Genomic DNA, 7,867 nt, shown 5'->3' with positions numbered 1-7,867 from the left:
GCCCCCCCACACGCACACAGAGCCCTCCCCCACACACCCACACAGAGCCCCCCCACACACACCCACACAGAGCCCCACCCACACAGAGCCCCCCCAACACAGAGCCCCCCACACACATCCACACAGAGGACCCCCACACACCCACACAGAGGCCCTCCCACACACCCACACAGAGCCCCCCACACTGTGAGCCCCCCCACACACCCACACAGAGCCCCCCCACACTGCGAGCCCCACAAAGCACATATTACTGTAACTATTTGAGGAGATAATAGGTGCAGTAACAGCAAATTTCACAGCGCCTTATTCTGGGACAATCTTACCAACAACTGAAAGACCTGAGGGGCATTTTTTTGTTGCTTTCTTAACGGCCCATTATTACAATTACTGAGCACTTTACTAACCTGGGTCATCAAAACTAGTAGCAGAGCTCAATTTATCCCGGTTATTGCAGTTGATGGGGCAGCTGGATACCACCGTCCTGCGTACCTTGCCACGTGCCTGCTAGTTGAGTGTAGACTTTTCTACTTGTACCTATTGGTCGTCTGCCTCCTTGACTTGTGGCTGCTACATTACCCATCTGCACTTTCAGAGCACAGCAGTGACACTTAACTCCCAAAGTCTTACGGTAGGTGGAACCTGCTCTGGTGCTACCTTTTTGAAAGTGAAATTGTTTGCACACCTACCCCACCTATTGCAGCGATGCCACGACAGTAGTGACCCTTCTTCGCAATAAAACACACAAATAGGAGGTTTGCACGGCCCCCCTCCGTTTGGCCGTCAGACCTGTGTGCAAGCTGCTGCCAGATGCACTTCCTGCGGCTGAAGGGTCGGTGTGCCGGCTGCATCGGGCTCCCATCTCTTCACGTGCAGCAGGGCAGGCATTGATTGCATTGGTCATCTTTCCCTGGAGAGGATGCCAGTGGTAAGCCTTGTGGAAAGCCCCACGCACAAGCGTTTTCTGTGCTGAAACTGTGTATGCGACTTGTTACCCATCGTCTTTCACCTTATCGGCCGCTGATGCTGTCTTGGTATATTTTTTCTCCAGGCCGTGCCGGACGGGCCTCTCGCAGTCAGTTCAGGCCAGGCGGTGCTGCTTGCCAGCATCCTCTCGGGATGTGTTTTTTTATTTTTTTTGCGACAGCGTCAAGGTTTTGTTTGTAAGGCTGTGTTTGAGTTTCAGCGTTCCTGCGATAACGACGAGGATGCGTGTATGGGGGGGGAGAGGGTTGGGGGTTCGTCGTCTGTCAGGGATGCATCACAAAGTAAAGCTGGCGACCAGTGAATCTTATACAAAACAATTCTCCAACCTGCGTAAACACCAAAAATAAAATGTTTGAAAAGGTGGGAATTAGGCAGGCGCCTTGCAACATTTTCCAACTTGATTCGTGCATTTATGAGCAGCTTAAGCCTGCTCTTGCGGCCTGTATTGCTTAATGGCATCCTGTCTGGAATGCAGAGCTTGTCCCTGCCACTCAAAATGCTGGGATTGCTGAATTTAACTCCTATTTGCCTGCACACAAGACTCCGTGAGTGCGAAGCAAGCCTATGCTGCAGATAGCCACAGGTTGCTTGCATGCCTGTCTTTGTTGAGGGCGGGTAGCGGGTGTTTGTTGTGTTGTTGCATAATGCAGTTGGGTATTAATCACTTTTAATTGTCGGTCACCTCATTCTGCTCCTCTGCTCGGGCCCATCATTGTGGGCGGACCAGCTACCAGGGATTAAGTATTTCTGCAGGCGTTCCGGAAACGTGTCTTTACTCTGCCTACTTTAGTGGTTTGGCAAATAGGGTTTAAGACCGTCAAATGTGAAGCCAAGCCATGTGACCGGTCATAAGAGCAAGGAAAGACACGGAAGCGGGGGGGGGGGGGGGGCGGGAAAGACACGGAAGCGGCAGGGGGACGGGAAAGACACGGACAGGGGGGGCGGGAGGATCACGGCGCACACGCACTTTTATAAACAAAATGCTCCTTACCTGATCGCCTCGTGGGAACTCGAATCTCGCAGCCAACTCCAACAACAGACACTTGAAAAAGACGAAAACAAGCCGACTCAAAAAAAAATAAATAACACACACCCTCCGCCGCGATGACGATCCGAAGTGGGTGGAGAGGGAAAAAATCGCGGGAACGCCCCCGAATCTGGTCCGGCCTTGACGGACAGATCCGGCTCCCAATGGCTAGCCTCCATTTATGGAGCTAGCCAATGGGAGGAGGGGGCGAGGAGGGGGCGGATACCCGACCCCACAGAGAAACATAAGGATTTTGCTAGCGCATGCGTACTTCGTAAGCATTGCCAAGCAAAACCTAAAAAGGATGAAAGTTTTTTAAATAATGGCAGATGTCAACATACATTTATGGTATAATGCTAGTATTTACCAATGGCTGTATTGTTATGTAATATATGACAGCTTAAATAGCTAAAACACGACAGACATCAAAGTATAAGTGCGTGTCTATCAGATAAATAGACATGGAAATGTACATTTTTACAACTTCATGTATACGCAAAACACAAAATAAACATGGAAAAATACAGATAAAATGGCCAAAAAATAAATATGGATAAATACAGACGGAAATGGCCAAAACAGAAATACCATAAATCCGGGAGCCCTACATATAAAGGACTACAAGGAGACTGCCAGAACTGGAGCCCACTTCTTTTGCGCCAAAGTAAGCAATGTAGGGGCTTGTTTACAAGGCCCTTGCGCCACTTTTGTGGCATTTTTAGGTCTCGCCTATTATATCCCGCAGGGATAAATAGGTGAGATTATAGTAAGGGGAAAAGAAAAGTCTACCTAGCCTGCGGATCGCGTACAGTTCATGTGAGCTATGCACGTGCACAGACCCAGCCACTTCACACACCACCATTTGTCTGTGCCTCGGCATCAGACTTCAAAGGCTGCCGCTCCCCCCCCCGCATGCACATCCCACTCCACCATTTGTCTGAGCCTTGGCATCAGACTTCAAAGGAATGCGCTCCCGCTCCCCCCCCGCCACAGCAATACCGAGAGCTTGGGTTTTTTTTGCATCCATTTCGCAGGGAAGCCGTGTTCTGTTCGGCGTTCTCTGCACCTTTCTCGGTTTTTTTTATTGACAAAAGTGAAAGCCTACCGTGCTTGTTTACAGTAGCCTTGCTCCTCAAATGCTGTTCCTGTGTTGCCATCTCCCTCACACACCCTCACACACCCTCACTCCCCCTCATCCCCCCTCACCCTCACACACCCTCACCCACCCTCACACAACCTCACCCTCACACCCCCTCAACCCCACACTCCCTCACACCCCCTCACCCTCACACTCCTCACCCTCACACACCCTCTCCCTCACACACCCTCTCCCTCACACACCCTCACTCACCCTCACACACCCTCACACACCCTCACTCTCACCCCTCACCCGCACACTCACACCCCCTCACCCCCCCTCACCCTCACACACCCTCACACACCCTCACTCACACACCCTCTCACCCTCACACACCCTCACACACCCTAACCCTCACATTCCCTCACCCTCACTCACCTCACTCACCCTCACACACCCTCACTCTCACCCCCTCACCCTCACACACCCTCACCCTCACACCCCCTCACCCCCCCTCACCCTCACACACCCTCACTCACACACCCTCTCACCCTCACACACCCTCACACACCCTAACCCTCACATTCCCTCACCCTCACTCACCTCACTCACCCTCACACACACTCACACACCATCACCAGCATAGCATAACATAACATAGCATACCATAACAAAACAAAGCATAGGATAGCAAAACATAGCACAACAAAATAAAACATAGCATAGCAAAACACAACAAAGCATAGCATAGCATAACAAAACACAACAAAACATGGCATAACAAAACAAAGCATAACATAACAAAGCATAACATAACAAAGTATAGCAAAACAAAACAGCATAGTAGAACAAAACATAGCATAGCATAACAAAACACAACAAAACATAGCAGAACAAAACATAGCGTAACATAAAATAACATAAAACAAAGCATAGCGTAACAAAACATAGCATAACAAAGCATAGCAAAACACAGCAAAACATAGCATAGCATAAAGCATAGCATAACATAGCATAGCATAACAAAACATAGTATACATAACAAAACATAGCATTGCAAAGCATAGCAAAACAGCATAGCATAACAAAACACAACAAAACATAGCATAGCATTACAAGACACAACACAACATAGCATAGCATAACAAAACAATGCTTAACATAACATAACAAAACATAGCATAATAAAACACAACAAAACATAGCATAGCATAACAAACCATAGCATAGCATAACAAAGCATAGCAAAACACAACAAAACATAGCATAACAAAACATAGCATAACAAAACAAAGCATAGGCTAGGATAGCAAAACTAAACATAGCATAGCATAACAAAACAAAGCATAGGATAGCAAAACAAAACATAGCATAGCATAACAAAACATAGGATAACAAAACACAACACATAGCATTACAAAACATAGCAAAACACAACAAAACATAGCATCGCTTAACAAAACACAACAAAACATAGCATAGCAAAACAAAACATATGTAATGTAATGTAATGTAAATGTAAATTGATACTTGTATAGCGCACTACTCACCCGCAAGGGTCTCAAGGCGCTTGTACGAATACCGCTGTGGAACCCATCCTGGCTTTCCCTGTGAGGTGTCCACTACTGGGCACCCCCAAGGTGGAGGCCAGGCATCCTTAGCGTTGTGGGGGCCGTTGTGGAGATTAAGCAAGCTATTGCCCAGAGTTGCAGAGCGGGACCCATGATTAGAATAGGCACCGAGGCAAGATTTATCAGGACCGTGGAATTTTGAGCCCAAGACCCGCCGAGGCGGGGAATTGAACCCTGGTCCCAGGCCAGACCTCTGCATCAGGGTCTGCCGCTCTAACCATTGAGCCACACTTCTCTTAATATAATATCATAGCAAAACATAGCAGACCAAACACAACAAAGCATAGCATAACAAACCATAGCATAGAAAAACCAAGCATAGCATAATAAAACACAACAAAACATAGCATAACATAACATAGCATAACATAACATAGCATAACAAAGCATAGCATAGCAAAACATAGCATAGCAAAACATAGCATAACAAAACATAGCATAGCATAACAAAACACAGCATAGCATAACAAAACAAAACATAGCATAGCATACAGCATCACTCCGCACCACCACAGCATCACCAAGGGGCACCACAACATCACTATGTGCTACCACAGCATCACTCGTTCGCCATCACAACATCACTGAGGGCCACCACAGCATCAATCTGTGCAACCATTCAACAACACCTGGTTCAAATATGTTCTCTCAATGTTTCAAGCTTTATTACAAATGTAACAAAAAGATGTTAATATTTCACTTCTGTTCTTGGATTTTCGTCACAATAAAATACACTGAACATAATCTTCACAAAAGTTATTTACAAAAGTTTAAGCTATTGCCATTATAAATTACAATACCTTTTATTTAAGTATTAATTATTAACAAAAAAATAAAAGCCATTGCTATTTGTAATATCAATACATCTAAGTCACGTAAATACAACACATATTGCATTACAAATGCTATAGGTGTCACATTTGCGAAAGTTAAAACTATTGGCATTGTAAATGAAAAAGCTATTAATTTAGCTATTTTCAACACCAACACATAAATACAAAATTTGTCATTTACAAAACCAATAGCTCAAACTTTCCTAATGCGAGACCTATTGCATTGCAAATGCTTGTTTGTATCAGCTGGGGGCATTAATATACTGGTTAAGCCGGTTAAAAAAAAGTTCAGGTGGCAACCCTAGCCAAAGTCCTTTGCAGGCCTGTCAAGTGTCACGCATCAGGTGTGACACTATCGCATTTCAGTGCGGTGTTCCGCATCACCGCACTGAAATGCATTGTCACGCATTTTAATACCACTCTGCTGCTGCAGGTTCCAACGCTGAAATGGCTGACAGCGCGCCCAGCGCGCCTGTGACACTTGCACCTGCTCTGCCTGTGCTCCCCGCAGACTTCTTACCTTTTTGCCGGCCGGGGCGCTCGCCGAACAAGCTATCTTAACTCTGGCTGCAGGAAATTCCCACCCGATGATGTCACCTCCCCCCGCACTAATTCTGTGTGCGCACAAAATCGATACACTCGGGCGGGGCCTGCTGCCCTCAGCACTGGTCGCGTTGCGACATTCTAGTGGCTGTTGCGCTGCGGGGGGGAATGTCATGTGACCTCACCTCCCGACTGGTCCTAGAAGTGAGGTCCGTCCAGATTCAGAAAGCTGGAATTATTGGAGGAGTGTTGCTCTCTGGCATGAAATCATTGCTCATCTAGATTTCAGCCGGGCCTGGCTCGGAGAGGTGAGGTGAGTGCTGGCATACTTTCTTTAGCGTTTATTTTCATAGGGAAAAGCCCTACAGACAGCCCACATCAGACGGCAATTCACTCTGGGTGTTTTACTTCTATTGTAAAACTGTAAGGACAACATTAATAAAATGTCTCTAAAGTAGCACAGAAAAAAAAGAACTTTGAATCAATTAAGCCCCAAACGGGGCCGCCTCGCACACTTTCCTCATGAATCACGTGCTCTTCAGTGTACAAAAAGAACAGCATCCGGATCGTAATCTGAACGGGGCACTGGCGGCGGCCCCCAGGCAGATCTGGTGGTGCCTTGTCTTCTGTTTTAAATGCTAGCAAGGCACCCCCTGTCACGTCACTACTATGCAGTGCAGAAGATTATTTCCAGGCAGAAACGGTTGGTTTGGCTCTTTTTACCGAGTTGGCATGGCCTAGGCTTCTCAGTCTCATAGTGGAAATTCAAAGACAGAATAACGCAGAGAATTAGAGAAAAGTGGAAATCCTCATTCGTGCAGAGTAGCCTTCATAATCAGTGCAATACAGCCACAATATTATATTTAGCATAGGATGAAAGTAATAATTCTAAAGAAAAATTAGAGCAGACTGGGCTTCAGGATCCGATTCCACACAGTGGGCAGCATGTGCAGTCTTATTAGGAGTATGGTCGCAGTTCTCTGCCTCGCCCAGACTCAAAAGAAAAAGTTGTTGTCCTTGACTAAGATCAGTGCTGTGGATTTCACCCTGATTGTTCAATATTTTGGTTCTTTATCAGGCCAGGCACCCAAATGGGTCTTTGGGAAAAATGAAGCTCTTTTTGTAACATATGCTTCAAGGGTGTGTAAAAAGATATGGTGGGAAGGCACACATATCTGTAACTCATTAAGTGCAGGCTGTTAAAAAAATCAAACAAAAATTTGAAGTGTTTTTTATTGTTTATATAGTAAGATTTTGGGACCAAATCTAATTCTCAGTGAAACATGTACCAAGTGCTTTACCTAGTCAGGAAATATTTAGTTCTTTTGCACGCTTTAGTTCACTGACTTCTTAAGAGTATCTCGTTGCTCAAATGGGTGTATTTTCTGATATTGATACGTTTCCCTAGTATTTAGTGCTTGATTTTGCTCGCAAGAAGGTGTCACTCATAGTCGTTGAAATGTCACTCATAATTACACTGACATTATGAAAATGTCACACATAGCAATCTGAAACCTTGGCAGCTATGCCTTTGTTTGTAGGCTTCTAAAGGCGAGTGATTTAAATTCCCAGCAATGCAAACCTGTAAATTCCAGTATGAATAGGGCTGTCAGCTAATAGACTATAACAAATGAATACATGACATAAATTCTGGACAAGACGGACTTTAAGAATAACTTCACCGGAAACAGCAGCTCTTTTTCGGCTTTTCCGGTCTGAACGCACAGCTTTCCGGTGCACCGGAAGTGTTTCCTGTTTGCAGGTCTAATGA

This window comes from Lissotriton helveticus, chromosome 12, assembly GCF_964261635.1.
Source record: "Lissotriton helveticus chromosome 12, aLisHel1.1, whole genome shotgun sequence".
NCBI classification, from domain to species: domain Eukaryota; kingdom Metazoa; phylum Chordata; class Amphibia; order Caudata; family Salamandridae; genus Lissotriton; species Lissotriton helveticus.
Note: the sequence above shows the minus strand (reverse complement) of the source record.